The sequence below is a fragment of the Girardinichthys multiradiatus genome, chromosome 1 (genome assembly GCF_021462225.1).
Source record: "Girardinichthys multiradiatus isolate DD_20200921_A chromosome 1, DD_fGirMul_XY1, whole genome shotgun sequence".
NCBI classification, from domain to species: Eukaryota; Metazoa; Chordata; class Actinopteri; order Cyprinodontiformes; family Goodeidae; genus Girardinichthys; species Girardinichthys multiradiatus.
In genome coordinates this window covers 34,033,076-34,053,437 of record NC_061794.1, presented here as the reverse complement: position 1 = coordinate 34,053,437, position 20,362 = coordinate 34,033,076, and the positions used below count along the sequence as shown (strand labels likewise).

The 20,362-nt window shown below is 37.7% G+C and overlaps 1 protein-coding gene across 3 annotated transcripts in view; it reads left to right on the top strand.

Moving 5' to 3' along the window:
* Window positions 1–20,362, top strand: part of LOC124869914 (cadherin-4-like) — a 395,423-nt gene that overhangs the window by 171,352 nt on the left and 203,709 nt on the right. The window lies entirely within an intron of this gene.

The following is a 20,362-nucleotide window of genomic DNA, read 5'->3' as shown; positions in this document are numbered from 1 at the left end:
TTCTCTCCCCTCCTATTCATCACGCTGCAGGTTAAACCAGGCGTGAGCACGGGTAAAGCAGCTTAGCACTAACAGTTCTAATGAAGTCAGGCCCTGTTTTCCACGAATGGGGATCAGTGGAGCTATTCTGTGAAGCCTGTCAGCATTTAATGATTAGATGAAACATTCAAACGCCTGCTACAAGAAATTCAAGCACACTGATAAATACTTATACCAAAGTGGAGGTCTTTCTTACACAGATCTGCAAAATATTTATGCATGCTCACATTTTCTCCTCTGACAAATAGACATGAACATGCACACATGCATTTTCTTTACTCCCATTTTGGACAGGTCTGGATATACGAGTTAAGCATGGCATGGATGGTACATCCAGCAAACTGATCGGAAGAAACAACAAATGGCAGAGGGATTCAGAGATTGAGCAATCTGAGCTGCTGAAAAACTCACACAGCATGAAAGAGACTTGTCCCTCACCTTGATGAGCAGATAGTAAACAACTCTTCATCCACTATCCAGGAAGCGTTCTGTGATGCTTGATTGTTCAGGCCAAAATAGTTCAAAAGGACTGTTGCCTTCAAACCTTTTTGAACATCTCTGACTTATTATGAATTCTGGTAGAGACAGTTATACTGTGTGCTCACATTTTGCAGCTCAGTCTGTGGTTGTTGTTGCAAGTATGTCAGAAAGTGCATTAGTTGGAGGGCATTTGTTGGTACGTTTAGCTGCTAAAACGAAGAATAGTGACAGAGATAGTGGTTTGGTCAATGAGCTGCCTGTTTGTCAGTTAAGGGGTGCCTTCGAAGGATTGGCTGTGTTTTGCCCCATTAGCCAATGCTGATTTGCCTATCAACTTACTGCTAAACAAGGAAACTGGACGTTCTGTCTTCGTATGATTAATTAGAATTATCCCCCTCTACCTTTTTATCTCTGGCTAAAAAGTCTTAGGACACCACAGTTAAGTTAAATGCATGTGTTTGCCTTTCTGTTAAATAAAGCTGTCACTTCAACTCTGGATCTCATGGTTCACAAAGCCTTTAACAGGTACACAAGGAAACTACATTAAAACGCTGTTTTATGAGGCCTGATGTCATGCACGGAAGCTTGAAAAACTTAGCATTTAGAAATGCCTACTGAGCTTAATTCAGCATCTGGGAGCTAATAACTTCCTCTCACTATCTATGAGAGTGTAGTTGTTTTGCCCTTCTATGTTGGCTATAACCCTTGGAAAAAGCACTAGCTAACATGTCTGCATTTTAGAATAATTTTCAACATTAATAACAGCTTTATTGTAAAGCACAATTGTGGATTAAACAGTGAACTTACTCACCAATGATATCAACTGATACATTGTCTAAACAGGACTTTCTGCAGGACAGCCTTACCTGATTTCACATGTACACCTGCAGCTAACATTAGCCCTTTTCAGATCATAATTCTGCAATAAACACAACCACAAATCCCCAGATAACAGAGTGCAACAAGTGCAGAGTGCAACAAGTCAAAACAACAAAGCATTGCAACAAATCAGCATCTAGGGTTCTGAATATATTTGGAAATATTGATACAAGTGATATTAAAGAAATTAGTTATCCAAAGACACTAATTTGAGTCAAAATCGATCTCCTCCCCTCACTGGGCTATCGAGTATTTTTCGTAGTATCGTCTTAAGTTTGAAATAGTAGCATCGTAACAATCCTACAGCCATCCTCAAAGTGGATGGCACTAGGGCATATATTATCATCATATATTTTCATGTTTTAATATTTAAGAGTTTTCTTGCCAAAGAAAAGTCGTACAGGAAATACCTTTTGTATGTTGTATTACTGATATAATGAAAACATATTTAAAGTATACGTTAAGCAAAATAATGAAGGTGCGGACTAAATTTGGTGTTTCAATTCACCTCCTTATTTGTTGAACAGCTATTTAAGAAGGACAATTAGGTTTTTTATTTCTATTTTATCAAATGTAATTGCATTAACCTTAGTGAATATATATATATATATATATATATACCTGATGGCAGTAACAATTTGCTTTGCAATTTTGCCTTTTTAGCTGTAATTAATTCAACATGTATCGGGTAAGTGATTTTTTTTCTTTGTTTGTTGTTTGGTTTAATTAGGAGACAGCACATGCGTGGTGACTGTTGTAAGTCAATTAGGTATGGAATAACAGAGTCGATGATGTGAACAAAAATGACTCTAAAAAACACAACCTCTTTAATTAAAAGATAAATCAGCAGAACTGGGCCCTAATGATTTTAATTATTTCCAGACATTTGCATTCAGAACAGAGTGAATCTAAAGGGCTTTGTTTATCACATACCTATCATATGGCTGGACAGCTGGTGCTTTGTTGTACTTTGAATTATGTTTCACTAACTAGTTAGACTCCTGGAGAAAGTTCACATGGTGCTCAAAATATATTTTACTTATATTGACTGCTATGCTGAACAGAGCTGGTAGACTCATTCCAACTGCCACCTTTTATTCCAGCACTCTTTTGCATATGTAAGTATTTGATTGTATGATTCATATCTTTAAAGTGCATTGAGATGATTTTGTTGTGAATAATCACAAAATATAAACTAAACGTAAAACTAAACTAAACCTCAAAATATAAACAAAACCTAATTATTTCAACTTATTTTCAGTGAAAAGCTTCAAGGACCAATTTAGTTTAAATAGACTTCTAGATTTTTATTCAAACTCAAAAGCATATAAATTATTTTTACATAACTAAACAAAGATCACACACAGTCTGGAATAATAAGGAGTTTGATTTAGGTATTTTGCTGGTTGTACAGGTCCTTCTCAAAAAATTAGCATATTGTGATAAAGTTCATTATTTTCTATAATGTAATGATGAAAATTTAACATTCATATATTTTAGATTCATTGCACACTAACTGAAATATTTCAGGTCTTTTATTGTCTTAATACGGATGATTTTGGCATACAGCTCATGAAAACCCAAAATTCCTATCTCACAAAATTAGCATATTTCATCTGACCAATAAAATAAAAGTGTTTTTAATACAAAAAACATCAACCTTCAAATAATCATGTACAGTTATGCACTCAATACTTGGTCGGGAATCCTTTTGCAGAAATGACTGCTTCAATGCGGCGTGGCATGGAGGCAATCAGCCTGTGACACTGCTGAGGTCTTATGGAGGCCCAGGATGCTTCGATAGCAGCCTTTAGCTCATCCAGAGTGTTGGGTCTTGAGTCTCTCAACGTTCTCTTCACAATATCCCACAGATTCTCTATGGGGTTCAGGTCAGGAGAGTTGGCAGGCCAATTGAGCACAGTGATACCATGGTCAGTAAACCATTTACCAGTGGTTTTGGCACTGTGAGCAGGTGCCAGGTCGTGCTGAAAAATGAAATCTTCATCTCCATAATGCTTTTCAGCAGATGGAAGCATGAAGTGCTCCAAAATCTCCTGATAGCTCGCTGCATTGACCCTGCCCTTGATAAAACACAGTGGACCAACACCAGCAGCTGACACGGCACCCCAGACCATCACTGACTGGGTACTTGACACTGGACTTCTGGCATTTTGGCATTTCCTTCTCCCCAGTCTTCCTCCAGACTCTGGCACCTTGATTTCCAAATGACATGCAGAATTTGCTTTCATCCGAAAAAAGTACTTTGGACCTCTGAGCAACAGTCCAGTGCTGCTTCTCTGTAGACCAGGTCAGGCGCTTCTGCCGCTGTTTCTGGTTCAAAAGTGGCTTGACCTGGGGAATGCGGCACCTGTAGCCCATTTCCTGCACACGCCTGTGCACGGTGGCTCTGGATGTTTCTACTCCAGACTCAGTCCACTGCTTCCGCAGGTCCCCCAAGGTCTGGAATCGGCCCTTCTTCACAATCTTCCTCAGGGTCCGGTCACCTCTTCTCGTTGTGCAGCGTTTTCTGCCACACTTTTTCCTTCCCACAGACTTCCCACTGAGGTGCCTTGATACAGCACTCTGGGAACAGCCTATTCGTTCAGAAATTTCTTTCTGTGTCTTACCCTCTTGCTTGAGGGTGTCAATAGTGGCCTTCTGGACAGCAGTCAGGTCGGCAGTCTTACCCATGACTGGGGTTTTGAGTGATGAACCAAGCTGGGAGTTTTAAAGGCCTCAGGAATCTTTTGCAGGTGTTTAGAGTTAACTCGTTGATTCAGATGATTAGGTTCATAGCTCGTTTAGAGACCCTTTTAATGATATGCTAATTTTGTGAGATAGGAATTTTGGGTTTTCATGAGCTGTATGCCACAATCATCCGTATTAAGACAATAAAAGACCTGAAATATTTCAGTTAATGTGCAATGAATCTAAAATATATGAATGTTACATTTTCATCATGACATTATGGAAAATAATGAACTTTATCACAATATGCTAATGTTTTGAGAAGGACCTGTGTAAAAGTATGGAAAAATAAAATACATTTCCAGGGTTTATTCCCTATTCCTTCCTTCCATCCATCCATCCATCCATCTTTGGAAATTTCCTGAACAAAGTTCTCAACAAAGCTCTGCATGTAATGCAGCAACAACAGTTGGTTGAATGCCACCTATGCAACACTAATGAATGACCAAGTGAAGTAAATGTGAAGATGCCACCCTTTTTTTCCTCTGTCCCCCTTCTGCTCCTTTGGAACCCTAAAATGAAAACAGTGATTACTGTGACCTTTTATGTTTGATTTATATTTTTAGTGTGGGGCTTTTGAAGTTAGCTGTGGGGACTTTGAAGAAGAGAGGGGTCAATAAAGAAGTGATCATCCCTATATTGTATCCCTCACTTCTGCTAATAAGGTTCAGCATATACTGATATTAAATGCCAAAAAATGACAATGGAGGTTCAGGTCAGACACCCTAAATCGCTCTAACTTAATTGGCTTAAAAAAGTCAGATGTGGTAAACCTGTCTCCAATGCATGAGACAGACAGTTACCCTTTTAGTGAAACATTGTGGTAGATTCTTGGTTGTAGTAAGTAAGATGCATATAATGGATACTTGTTTTGTCAAGTTAAAGATAGTAACATGTCCAGCTGAATGTTAGTGAAAGATAAAGACAAACTAAAAGACAATTGATCCTCTCCGACACGCTTCGTAGACGTATTAAGTGTGAACACTGAAACATTTCTCATGACAGAGATTAAATAAAACAGGGACCAGTGTAGCAGAAAGAAATGAAATCTGGAGTAAATTTATCACAATTGTCTCTCTCCTGCAGTATCTTGTTTCAATGCTGAGCTGCCAATTAAATACAAGAACAGCCTGTTCCCCTGATGCATGAAGCTTATTTGATATTCTGTGTTCTGCTCAATAGGGTGCAACAGTGATTGCACTAGTGGGGAAAAATTTCACTCCATTCACACAAAGACATTTTCACGTATGCGCTGAAGACCTGTATTTTTTCCAATGGCACCAGGTAAATTGTAATATGAGAATGCAAATACTCAAATCTGTCAAATTGGACAGTCACTTTAACCCACCTGCTCTCAATAGTGTAAGGGCTCTGATATTAGTTTTTGAAAGAATTGGGTGATTATTTCCAAAGATCAGATGACTTTTACAGTATGTGCAGCATGCTCTAATCAGACCGTAGTGAAGAAGACAGAGTATTTCCTTCAAGGAGGACAAAGCTCACACAAGCAATTTTAGATGTAATTTTATGTAGAAATCAAAGTTCCTGATTATGGAGAAAAGTTAGAGTGTTTTCATCATGCTCTTGTAGTTTATAGATGTTCTAATAGATCTTGCCATTTTCAGTTCATTCTCTTTGTTCATTACCATTGAAAATATTCTGTTGTGTTTAGTTTATTTTTGTGTTCTGTTCTTTGTGCATTTGGATTTATTTAAAAGTCTTTTCCATTTGGTTTTAAGTTTCTTTGTGTCTGAGTTCAGCTCCTTCTGAGTCTCTATGCTTTCATTCTTCCACAGCTGTCCCCCATTTCCTCTGAATAGCTATTATGGTTCATTTGTAATTTTCCACCCCTGGCTTAGTATGTAAGCTCACTGGTTTTCATTGTTCTTTGTTAGTTTCTTTTGTTATGCCTGTTGCTTGGTTTGACTGTCTGTTACTACCCATTATTCTGCTGGCTATTCTGTTTTTCTCTGTATCTGCATTTGGGTCATCCACAAATGTAAACAAGACATGGAGAAGCACAGAATCCAAGTTGCTTGAGGTTCTGTGAGAATTTTGTACAGTCACTAATGATTCAGTGAACCATGTTATCTGCTGGTGTTGGTCCACTATTTCTCAAGTCTTCTCAAATCTTACAAGCAGATTTTAGAGTATTTTGTGCTTCACTCTGCTGAGAAGCTTTATAGAGATGCTGATTTCATTTTCCAGCAATAATTGTTACTTGTCCACATTGCCAAAAGTACCAGTACCTGATTTAATGACTTTGATGTCAATGATTTTGGCTTCCATGACTTAAACCCTATGGATAATCTATGTGGCATTCTCAAGAGGATGCTGCTACAAAGCAATAAGCTGAAGGCTATTATTAAAGCAACCTGGGCTCCCCAAACACCTCAACAAAGCCATAAGCTAATTGGTTCAATGAGATGCCATGTTGATGCAGTAATTTATGCAAAAAGAGCTCAGGCCAAGTTTCAAGTGCATATAATTGTCACAATCCTTAAGTGTTAGGTTTCAGTTTGTTTTTTATCATTTCACTGTTGTTCATTATGTTCTCTAGTTGTTGCCATTTTAGTTAATTTTTGTGTTCTTTATAAATTGTAAATATCTCTGTTAGATTCTCCCTTGTGTCTGTGTATCTCTGTTCAGCTCCGGTGTTCATTATCCTCCTCCCTTAGCTCCCTGTTTTCCTTAGCTGTTTCACATATCCCCTGATTGCCTCACACCTGCATCCTATGTCATTTCCCATACCTCCCACAGTATATAGGCTGTTTTACTCAAATTGCTCTTTGCTGGATTCTCCTGTTACACACCCTGTGTATATGCTTGCTATTCCTCCTGTGTTCCTCGTCCTGTTTTTCTTCTGCCTCCATGTAAGTTTTTTGTCTTTATTTAATTAATTATTGCATTCATAAATTGGTGCTGTCTGGGTCCAACTCCACACTCGCACAACCTGACAATAAAGTACATTGACATACTTTTTATAAGGCTTATTTTTTTGGGTTTACTATAATCCAGAATCATTAAAATTAACAGAAATAAGATTTTCAAATACATCACTTGGTGTGTAATGAATCTATATATGAGTTTTAATTTTTAAATTGAATTACTCAGATAGATTAACTCTAATGATGTTATAATTTATTCAGGAGCACCTGTACATCATTAACACATTGCTTCCTAAAGATTATTAGGGGAATAGACCTGCCCTATTCACAAGGGGCAAATAACTCTTTGGTTTGATTCAGCATCACATTATTGTTATGGGATTACCTGTGCAGACTTACTTGGGTGATTCATACATCTTTGTCTGTTTACTGACAATACACCACAGTTGGGCTTGAAGCCCTACAGGGCTGGCAATGCCATGGAAGCGGGTGGCATATTGCACCCAGCAGGACCGCTCTGATGTAGGCCTGCATGGCAGAGGGATTTGGCCAGCTTGGATTAGCTCAGTAGGGTGAAACAGAAGGAGCAGACTGGGTGTGGGAGAGAGAACACATCCATCTTTACTTCATGCACAGACACCTGGGAAAACTGAGAAAAAGTTGCTGAGATTTATAGTGCACCATACACACACACAAAACGGCTACCCCATCCTCTTTCATTTGATAGAAACTGAGAACTAAACTAATCAGCAAGAAATTACACTTTAGATTTCGTATTATTTTTTGAAACAGTTTTGCCACATCTCACGCTTTTGGATTATTTCCTTCTACATTTAACTACGGCCATTAATTTTCGAGAGAGGCCATGTGAAAATTCATTCAAATACCCATAATGAGATAAACACATCTCTGGACTTCTCAGTCACACTAATTAAGCAGACTTTTTTTTTTCCCCGTACTGCGCTTTGCTCTCAAACCTCGTAAAATGCTCAAAGGCATGTCACCACAGTAATGGCAGATGGGTTTTCGCAAGCCAAAAAAATAAACAAGTAAGTTGAAATGATAATGAAATACACACACAAACAGGAAAGAAAGCTGAGCCAGTTCCTTCTGACAGACTGCTGAGGAAACTTTCCTTTATTCTGTGCTCCGGCTGGCCCATTCTGTCCGAAGGATGGATCTTTTCCAAAAATGTATTACCCAATTTCACATGCAAAGCCTATTCGGTTTTCTGACACCAAAGAGGGCCAAGAAAATGAATCAGGGTCTGGACAAATTGGCATGCTTCACACGAGCACAGTGGGAGGAAATTGTCAAATGTAGAAGTTGTGTTCTCTTTCAGCTCTTCCTCAATATCTTCTGGGATTTTGGGAGGGCTATTTTATAAATGTATTTTGCACTATGTGAAAATGTAGTTTATAGTTCCATTTTAGAAAGAAAATTATTAAGTTAGCTCTTTGTTCCCTTTGAACTCAGGTAATGAGATTTTGTTCTATTATGGAAGAATGGAGAGACTGAAGCCTAAGTGTGAATGATAAAGAGTTACCTATTATGAGGTGTATTTGTAGCATCAAATAATCAGGCCCCACATTAATGTCTCCATATGTAGCAGAATTAATGTTGCTTGCAGCTTTGGATTTGGAAAGATAATTCAGTAAAGCCTTATCGGGTTTAAGTACTGTACGGTTATTAGTCAATAAAGTATCAAGAACTCAGATAATAAAAAAACACCCTGCTCACAAGATGCAAGGATGGGTTCAAAAGAACAACATGAGACGAGATTTGTGCAATACTTTTTTTCTACAGATATTTCTGCTAGACCAGTCAATGAACTCTGATCTGTAGAAGAATATGTTAATGGTTTTAAAAATTTACTGCTACAGCTATATTAGTACTCATAGTGATAAAAGTAACATTTTGAGACAGAGCAATCAGACAAAAACATTGGAATGTGTACATTTGTTGGATTCCTTTATGATTGTAAGATAACTCTTTCCACTGAGCCAAAGATTACTTGAAGATATAAAACAATCCAGCTAGTGGATACTTCATCCATGCACAGTTTATTTGTAGTCTTAGTGAATATCATCTGCTCTGACTGCAGCTGATAAGCAATTACTGTGTGAGGAATATGTGTGCTTTGTGGAGTAAGACCAATTCTTGCTTTCAAGTCTTTTGAGTCTTCAAAATTCTCCAATATCACCAGAGAAAAATGTTAATTTAATCATTAACTGCTTCTTTGGAAAAAGGGACTTAATACTCATTAAATAAAAAGAAAAGATTACTAACTAGGGATGGCTGACAGACTCCACTTTAATAAGACATATTGGGGTGTTTTCATTACACCTTATCAAACATATATGAACATCTTACATATCCTTAGCAGAGATATAAATTGAATGAAGATAACAAAAATCCATCCAATCTCCTTTTAAATAAAGCTACACAGGGCAAGGGGGACAAAATAATAAAAAAGATCACCAGGTTTCTTTGATAGTGTTGCTAATCGCCCCTTTTGCCCTGACCAGATCAAGCATTATCCCTTCACACATAGAGAAACAAATGTTTTGCAGTAAGATTAGTTTCATGTATAAGCTCATTAACGAAAAATTCATTCATGCTATATACACTATCCAACCATGTCTTACTCCAGCAAAAAAAAGCCAAGTGTTTCCATGCCCGTTTTCCTCAAAAATCTGTGCCCTTAAGCAAAGCCTACTTGTGCTGCTTTAGGCCACTGCTCTACAATCAGCACAAATCAGGATGACAAATTACAGCGCAAAGCAAGATAAGTTTCCAGTCAGTCTGTTTACCCTGAAGAGCAACATGGCACCTAAGAAGCGTAGGGGGGCCCAGATGGGTTGTTCTAGGCTAATTCCAAGCACAAATCAGATTGGATGCATTAATAATTCATGAAAAAAGTCTTTGAGAAGTAAACACTGCTTAGCCCATTAAGAACCCAGATTGGTCCAATGCTGCAAAGGCACAATTATTGCGCTCAGTCTAACACAGCGTACAGAGGATATGTACCTTGTGCTCCATATGGAAATCCAATGCTCATTAGAGCAGGTAGAATCCTTTGCAGACCTTAAGGCATGTTACCTGGTGCAACAGGAGCATGGAATTGATGCTAAAGACAGTAGAGGAAGGCAATTAGTGACAGCTGGTGCAGGCTTGGGTTGTTTTTTTTTTTGGATTCATCTTCTGTGTCAGCTTTGTTTTTGTGCAGTTCAGATAAATGGAAAACTTGCATACACAATCGGTCAATAAATGCATTGAACAAAAAGCCTAAAGAGGGTTATGCTCTCACTGTTAATTTTACTTCCTATACTGGAGCATTTGCACATGGACTTTAACTCACATTTACTCCTAGACCGTTTTTGCTTGGTTGTCTTTTGTCAAAGACTGGTTCTTAGTCAGTTGTTAAGAGAGGATTGCTGCTGTCTGTGTGTTGTGCATATGTAGAGGTTTTTATAATTACCTATCCTCAGCACTGCAATTCGCACCTGAACGTGTGACAGGGACTGGTTTGGTCTACTTCTATACTGCTCCTTGGATAACGAGCAAGTTCTCATACTTTATGTTCACAGAGTGTGCCTGTCTATCTGTCTATTTCTTTCTTTTTGTGTTATTTCTCTCATCTTTATATGCTCCAGAGATAGTTCTCTTACTACAAACTGCATCTGTCTCAGAGAATAAATTATTTTTTTTTGCTCCTGTTCTAACTTTGAGCTCAAAGTTTTAAATATACTCTCAGTGGCCACTATTAAGTACACTGTCGTTTGCTTGTGCATATAAACAGTGTATCAGCCAATCACATGGCAGCAACTCTGTGTATTTAGGCATCTAGACGTGATGAAGGTGTCTTGAGCATCAGACTGAGGATCAGGTTAGGAAAATTAGATTAAAAGATAGTTCTAAGACCAACCCAGTACTTGGAAAGTCCATCCATTTTCTATACCTGCTTCTTTGGTACAGGGTCACAGGGGAGCTGATGCCAATCTCCAGCGGTCTATGGGTGAGGCAACAGTGCTAACAACTGACCTAACCCTACCACCATGCAGCTTTACTTGCAACGTGCTGGTTTTAAATTATATTTCAAATTATTTAACATTTATCATTATGCATTGTATGATACATTGTATCAATTTTTATTTTTGTGTGCACATTTTGTTAAGTATGCTTTTTTTTTTTTTACATCAGATTTAGGGGTTCCTTGTGCAGTTGTAGGAAAAAAATCAGGAAAGGGTCTATATAAATGTTTTCTTGAAAATAAATTCGAGTGCATTGTCTTCACATACCCTAAACCACGAGTCACAAGGAGCTGAATTACACAATTATTTCACAATTATCTGAATAATATGTGAAATAATGTAAATAAAAAAACAAATTACTTTGCAGTTTTCTTTTATATTTGATAATGCTAGTTAAAATATGTTGAAACATATCCTGTTAAAAATACAGAAAAGCCTTCCCAAAGGGTTTTATTATCCTATGGTTTTCCTGCAGCTATCCACACTAATGCACCTCTTGCTAGTGATGCCTGACCATGCTTCAGGGCTTTGTCATTGCATGGAGGCCAGATGTCATGGCTTGTTACAAAATAAGGCACAGATGTGAACTTCCTCTGTCTTTTTCCACCCATCCTCTCTGTTAACCCCCTGCTGCTGTCCCTTCTTGCTCCACTGGCCCCCTCCCTTTTGTATCCAGGGAATATAATGCACGTCTCTGAAGTGTCTACTAAGTAGGTAATAACTCACTGTTCAGGCTCAGATAAAGAGCTCTATTCATTTAAGTGGCTGCTCCCCTTCTACACACGAGTGATACCTATCCCCTGGGAGAACAGGGGCCTGGAACTACAAGCACAGCCTTCACCAGTCTTGATTACCTCCGTTGGTGCTCTTCAGTGGTGGAGCATATCCCCCTCTATGTGCCAGTTTCCTCAAAGTGTAATTGTCATCAGTTTTTTTTTTTTTTAAGGGGAACCCCTCATCTTTTTTGACTTTATTCTTCATTCCCCTGCCTACCCATTAATAAACTAACTCAGAGCCTTTATTTTCCCGCTCAGCAGCTAATGCTTCCACATCTCATTCTGGTGCCTACTCTCAATCTCATCTGTAGTTGTGACTTTCCCTTAATGTTCTTTGTGGTGTGGTCATCTTTATTATCTGTTGTGATTGTTTTCCTTTCCTATCTCCATCTGCCCTTTCCAGCTCTGTGTCTCCATCTGTCTTATCAGGGTGTCTGTGAAATCCCAAAGCTTTGGGAGTCACTGATGTGTGTACCGGTTGCTGGTACTCATGGGTAGAGTATAGATCATTCATCCTTTGGACAGGTATGTAATGGTGGCAGGACAAAGAAGAGAAAAGAGACAGTGGAAGATCTCAGGAGGCATGCAAATCAATTTCATTGGGAATCAACAGAGCAAAAAAGCAGAACCTAGCTCTGTATCTTTTCCTCCCTCTTTTTCTCTGTCTTTTTTTTCCTGCTCACCTATCCCCGGTCCTCCCCAATTACACCCACTGATCAGCTCACAAAACACTTTAGTGGCATGCTAGCTAAGCAGCAGAAGAAATCCCTACACAAATTAGAACATAGAAGTCATTATTTGAGTCATCGGCTTTTTCTTGGCTCCCGAAAGAAAATTCTGGTCCAGTGTTCAGAACTGTAGAATAAAGGAAAAGTCTTTTCTTGCTTCTGCCACATTTCCCCGGGGTCAGTGTTCAATCAGAGTAAAAAAAATCCCACAGTGATCATTTTAGTAGTTCTTCTGAATTCATTCATGGCAAGAACCACCATTCCTGGAGCAAGGAGAGTACTGAACACGTCTTTGTTTTTTTTCTCAGTGAATATATTTCTAATGGGGTTATTGACAAGACACACATACGCAGATATCAGAACAATTTGGTCCATGTATTACGTGTTAAAAAATTGAATGATACTAGGCATGAGTAATGAACACCTAAAGAAAAGGCATAGAAAACCAAGAAAATTCTCTAAATCTTTTAGAATTTACAAAGCATTCCTGTGCCCTTTCAGCGCAAAGTAATATGGGTTTGTTTATTTATAATTTAACAACTTGTCTTTCTTTTTTCTCTTTCTTTACAAAAAATGGCTGTACATACACATACATGTACATACTGTCCCATTTATCCTTAGTTTTACTTCCTCTAAAGTTTATATGTTTATACTAAATGTTCACTGTGAACGCCTAAATTTGTGGAAGTCGTTATTTGTGTAGTAAATTTTGGCCAATAAGGCTTATTCTGATTTTGATTGATTGGAAAAAAGGTTTCTCATTACCAAGTTATGGCACAAGAAGCATCTCTTAACAGGTAAAAGCAAAGTGCTCTCTCAAGACCTGCACAACCTTATTGTTGCAAAACATACCGATGGCATTAGTTGTATAAATATTTCTAAACTTATAAAAGGTTCAATGAGAATCATTTGGGCAGTATTCACAAGTGGAAAGAACATAATTTCCGCTTGCAAGGAGTGCCTTGCAAGCGGAAATTAAAAGAATAATTTGGAGATTTTTCCAAGAGACAACTGGAGAGAGCTATTGGGAGAATATATTCTAGTCAAATGAAACCAGAATTAAACTTTTTGACTGTCATTACACACATCATGTTTGGGGGAGAAATTACTATTTTCAATATTTTGAATAATTGAAGGAAGGACATGCAGACATTTACTGAGACATTCTTGGTAAGAGTCTGAAGATAAAATGAGAGTTGATTTTCCTTTGGAAGACAATGATCCCAAACAGGTAGCAAATAAAAGTCTCATTTGATTTCATAGAAATAAAATAAGGCTGCTAGAATGTCTCATTCAACCACTGAACCTGAATCTACAGAACTGAAGCTCAAAGTGTACTGATGGGGGCCCCCAAAACCTTTAGGATTTGAAATGGTTGTGTGGAAGAATGAGTCAAAATTATCAATGCATGCTTGCAACTTGTTTTTCCATGCAAAATATGTATTGAAGCTGTCATTCCCAAAAAAGCTTTTCTAGTAAGTGACTAAAATATTTTTTGGCAGCACGTTCAATACTTATTCCTTGTGTAATTCCCCATTCTTTTATGTCACCTAATTTATGGACTATTTTGTTTTGATTTGATTTTTATTGTTAAATACTTATTTTCCACTCTGTATACTTGAGGTGAATGGAGTGAAAGTTAACAGCTTTAACTTTTACACCTGCTGTTTCACTCAGCTGTTAAATGGACCTTCAAAAACAGCCTAACACGCTTGCACTGGGTACCTATAGCAGAGATGTGCATGCTAATGTCTTAAATGGTATGGCCAACCTAGCACACGTTTCACTTCATAAACTGAAATGAATGACTGTTGGCTGACTAACACACACCATTTGACCTAGCGCTCTGTGGGAAACAATGATGTGGGAGACAAGAAAAATTGCCCATCAATCAAACACCTTGGTTGGTCAAGAGAGCTCTCGTTGTAGTAGTAATGTTCAGTGAATTGATTATGGAATGATGAGGTGGTGTAAAATGATGGCACTCACACATTTATAGTGTACTTATTTTTTTAATTATAATGCTCATAAAATGTCTTAACAGATGTTAATGTCTCTACACAATGCCTGGAAAGGAGTGTCAGTGCTCCGTATTATCTAGCTGGAAATGGTGATAAGGTGAGTTCAATGTGTTGAAAAAGACAAAGACATAGATTATAAGACACTATAAGCCAAGAGAGATTCTGCCAAGTGGGTTTTCCAATCTACCAGTACAGAAGTGATGCATATCTCCACAGTATGCTCTTTAATTGGCACTATTAATACCAGTTAAAGTTTTAATACCTATTTATTAAAACCTTAAACTTTTTTTCCAGATGCCTAATGTGAATAGAGTTATGAATCTCAAGGGTTGTGCTCTATAAAAAGACTTGCTCATACATTTATAATGCTCTACCACTTACTTCATTTGCAAGATCTCACTTCTGATAGATTTTTTTTTTTTTAAAGGACTCACCCACAAAGCTCAGATATTTCTGGAATAATTTAGTTAAAACTGTAAACATCACCTTCACATTGCAATAATTTTAAGCACTGTCTTTCAATTCAATTCAATTTAATTCAGTTTATTTATATAGCGCCAATTCACAACACATGTCATCTCAAGGCATTTCACAAAATGCAGGTACATACATACATTCCAATTAATCCTAACCACTCTCTTGAACCTACTAATATTTTTTTCTTGACCTTGAAGGACGATCCACTATCTGAACTGGTCATGTATAAAATGTAAATAATGTGCAGGCTTATAGAGGCAAGGCAAATGTATTTGTACATTTCAGCAATAACACAATTCTAAGTTTGCACATGATTCTGGGGTTGCAGAGTAGACTTGAACCAGCAGACCTGAGTGGTCTAAAAGGTTAACACAAATACAACAAATCTTTAATGTATTTTGGTGCAAAGCCATTCACTGGTTTATAAACTAACAGAAATGTTTTAGTATGTTATCTATTAAGTATATTTTCTGAGATACAGGGAGCCAGTGCTGGGACTTTAGAACGGGGGTGCTCTACTTTGTTGGTTTTAGTGAGGATGAGTGTTTTTTCCGCTTTCAGATAACATTTCAAAAAATCACATTTGTTTTAGAAAATTAAACCTACATCATCAGATAAAGTACTTTAATAAGCAACAGATCCAGTTTGTCCATGTTATTTGAATAGATGATGTTCCAACTTTTTTATTTGATGCATAGCATTTTTTAGTTCAATGACTATCAGTTCGAGAGTACAGGCAACTGTGACTTAGTGGGAAGAGTAGTCATTTTGCAATCTGAAATTTGTGGGCGGGAATCTAGCTTCCTCCACATGCTGATGTTCCCTTGGGCAAGGCACTTAGCCTGAAGTTGCCTACTTATTGGTGTATGACTTTGTGCACATTTATGAGAGAGATCGGGTGTAAATGGCTCTAGTGTAAGGCGCTTTGAGTGGTCGGTATAACTAGAAAGGCACTTTTCAAGTTCATACCATTTACATTTACATTATGTGTGCAACACAACATAACTGAAAAAAAAAATATAGAAATAAATAGAAATAAAACACAATCAACAATTCCTTTTCCACACAAGAATATACTGCAAGAACATGGAATATTAGGACTGACCCGCAGCTGCAATTACATTCTTGCATGCAGTCATCATGGTCATAAATGTCAAATTAATTTGACAATATTACTAATGGATTAGAACCAATGTTTATCCAGTGTGGACCAATCATATAAGAGACAACTTCAGTCATTTAAAAAAAAAAAATCATACAATGTGTATTTTTTTTTTATACACACAGGGTTAAAATTAAACAGACAAACTTAAGCAATATTTAAATACAGCACAGTATTAATCAACAAGGTTCTGGCATAATTCTAAATGTTTACACAAAGTGGGTAAAATAATAGAACAATTCTGCAAGCTGACCCTCAAAGCAACTGATAGTTGAAAAATGGACACAGTTTATTGGACATAAGATACTGATCCCAAATAAATATCAATGCTGTTTTTGCAAGGATAAAACTAGCTAAGATCAAGCTTCTGGAAAGATCCAGACAACAATAAACATGTATGAAATGTGCTTTAAAGCAGATGTGTGTCAAGAAACCAAACAACAAAAATTAGCTCTAACTTTTCTGAATAATAGTGGTCAAATATTCATGCAGACTTATCCCAGATTTGTGATGGCAATGGCAAATAAGAGCTTTTTCCAATAACTTGTTAAAATACATTTATCAAAGTAGTATGGGTGTAATTCTATTGAGCCTGTATGTATAATTGTGAGTTGAGATAATCTTCAATAGATTCAAAGTTGTTTACAAAAAAATCGATCAAGTGGTATGATGTATTACTAAAACCCTCTGATTAAAGGAGATACTTTAAATCTGCAAATTAACATGGCATTCATTCTGGTCATGAGTGCATGTAATGTCTGTCTGTAACTGTAGTGCTGCTTGCATTATACTGTGCTTTGATGATTTGAGAATAGTTTTTTTTATCCAATTTGGGCAATATCTAGAATATTATTTACATAAAATTATTGGATTCAACTAAATAGGTTGCTGACGTTGTAATAGGTTTTAATTATCACAGTTTAATTTACCAGGGATCCTGGTTCCCATAACACCCACTCCCCTCCTCTGAACTCCATTTGAAATGGAAATGGTGCTTGCATCTTCATCCTCCATGCACCGCTTCTTCTATTCTTTTCACTCCTGTATCCTCAACCAACCTCCCCCCTGCCCCCATTTGTTCACCTCTCCCTCACATTGGTCCCCTGGACCTCCATCTCCTTCACCTCACGGTTTCAGATGGAGAGTGCGAAATGCAGCTTGTATAATTAAATATTAACAGCCTGCTGATGAGGGGATTGAGAACGAGGGTGGAGGAAGGAGCACACCACTGAATCCTCTGCCCTACTTCTTGTGGTTAAAGTCTGCTGGGAATTACTCGTGTATCATCTAACCTGCACTGGCACCTAAAGAGGCGCAAAGGTTGCAGCAGGCTGTGCCAAAGTGGCAACTGAGTGAGCCAGGGTCAATTCAGTTTTATTTATATAGCGCCAATTCACAACACATGTTGTCTCAAGGTACTTCACAACAGTCAGGTACATACATTCCAATTAATCCTAACCATTGAACAGTGCAGTCAGAGTTAGCTTTTTTATTCAAATTGGATAAAAAAGTTTTTCTGTCTAAGGAAACACTGTCAATCAATATTAATAGAAATCCAATTGGGCTGGTTTAATTCCAGGCTGGAGCAAAGCTTTCATTATTAATCAGCCTGTCAGATGCTGTTCTTTTCTGTTGGGATAAGAGTGTTCAAAAAAGAAGTGGCTTGCTTTATAAAATTTTTTTACAGTTGTGTAGATAAAAAAGCAAATGACCACCAAAGAAGAAGACACGTGTCTTTGCAGCAGTAACCCGAAAATTTGGAAATCATAATTTTTTTCAAAAGTTAATCAATAACTTTGCAGCACAATAAACTCTTGCTTTTACACAGTATTTAGTAAAGTTGGCAGATTGTTTTAAAACCCCATGTTATAATCAGCTCGCTCAATGCTCAAAATGCACTAATAGGAGAGGAGAATATGTAAACCTCCCTAAGGGAAAGCTCTTATTCCAGCTCTGTTGTTTGTTGAGGCATTACCATACACAAGTCCTCATAATCTCAGCAATTAGACTTGATTAAACTAGGCTTTATGCAATATCGAGCAATGCGAACATACTGGCATGATTTAATGTAGTCTCAAAAAAATCATTATTATAAGAAACAAAGAGAGGATTTTAGCAACAAAACACCCAGCAAACTTTAATCAGAATTTTTACTGTGCTGTACTTCCTTTTTAAGTGTGTGTGTTTCTGTTTTACTTAGGCCTTTTCAACAATCAGATGAGCAATTAGAGACCCTTCTGCTCTCACTCGGTCCATAGAATTTCTGCACGTTTTTTCTCTGTCTGTGCATGCATTCAAATTGCCTTTAAAAGTGGACACAAGCAAAGTTCCCAACCGCTGCCTCTTAATTTCTCTCTGTGAGAGATGTTGACGTTCAGACTGTAAGCATCGCACAGCTCAAGGAGGCTGTGAAGCAATTAGGGCTTTTTGCTGCCTCTGGCATGTCATTCCCAGTAAATAAAGCTCCCTGCTGCTCCAGGCAAGTCATGACAGGAGAAAACACATAGCAGACTCTTAGCTGCTGAAGGAATTTAGCAGCAGCACACACACACGCACGCACACTTGGTTGAGTAACAGAATGTGGAGGCGAGAATTAGTCGTGTGTGTCTTTGAGTTGATCTGCTGTGTGATCTTTCATCAAGGAGTGACTGCCCAGGGAGGCTAATGGTCCCAATGCTTTTTGCAGAGTGAGCTGCGTTGAGAAGGTTAACCTACCTTCATACAACACCCGGGAAATTAAATGCCTGTTTTCCTTTTCGTCTGATAACATCTGGAAGCATTTCTGAATAAAGTCAAAAAAGATATTTTCAGACCAAACATGGTTGTCTGAATGAGCTCTAGCATAAGATTACGGGAGACCAGGGACAGTTGCAACAATGTTTGCATTTGATTCTGTTACTCAGAGATGGTTTGGATTAGGCAAACCAAATTTGTATACAATAAACTTACATCTATCTGTTAATAGTCTAGGGATGGTGCTACACATTGGCGTCACTAGGCCTATTTTAGGGGGGCTGTAGCCTCCCTAAAATATTCTAAAGCCCCCCCTAAATTACTTTTTATTTTTTTATTTTGTTTTATTTTTTCCAAAAAACTGCCAACAAATTCAATATAATGTGGTCAGAATGTGAGTTTAAATAAATAACCATATAACCTGTGATTATTAACTCAACTATGATCATATATTTGTCAGTTTCCCTTTCCTTCATAGTGTAAGATCGAGAGCCCCATCAGTACGTAGTTATCCAATACATTCCACCTGTTCATAGAGTACGCCCACATCACTGTCACTACAGTCCACGTTTTCCCTTTGACTTTGCTCGCAGTGTGTAGCACACACAGCCGACTGGAGCAGCAAGTAGATTCAATGAGCAGGTCAGGAGAAGATTCAGCGAAGAATGGATATACAAAAGTTTCAAGAAGGTAATTATTAATCATCACTGCTGGTAGTAACAATTAGTTAGCTCCAGCCCCCAGCTAACAGCATAAAGTCCCATGTATTTAATGAACCAAATGCTCCCTGTTTAACAAATAAAAACCTTGCTTGCACTCCGTACAAAAGTGAGTTGCGTTCCAGCTCTAAAAGAACGTTGCTACTTAGCTAACTAGTTAGTCTGAAATGCATTGTGAAAGTCCTCCTGGCTGTTTGTAGAGTTAAGTGTGCATTCTTTTTACCATCTACTATCTTTGGGTGGACTCCCTTCTTGAGCATCAGCTGTGTTTCTCACTTTACACATGGATGATTGCACACCGTGAAACAGGAGCTGAGCTCATTCACATCTGATTATCATCAGTGGATAATAATAATACACTAATAATAATCACTTCACCATTGCTATTGACCTGTACCAGGACAGATGAGCACAGAGAGTGAAAAGGGAGACACCTCTTCTGGAAAGGTGAGTCTACAGCAAGGGTTACCCTGCAAGGGCCTAATGAGTAACTGCACGGTCTAAAAATAGCGACGATATTCACCGAAGAGCCATCTAAAATTGTTTTAAATTAGGTTGTGGGAGATTTTTGAATTGTTGTTGAATTAGTATTTGCCTTTGAGTGGATTTTAAAAACAATAGTATTAAAATAAAAAAAATTATTTAAAAAAATACCTAATCTGAAAGTGTGGGGAATTG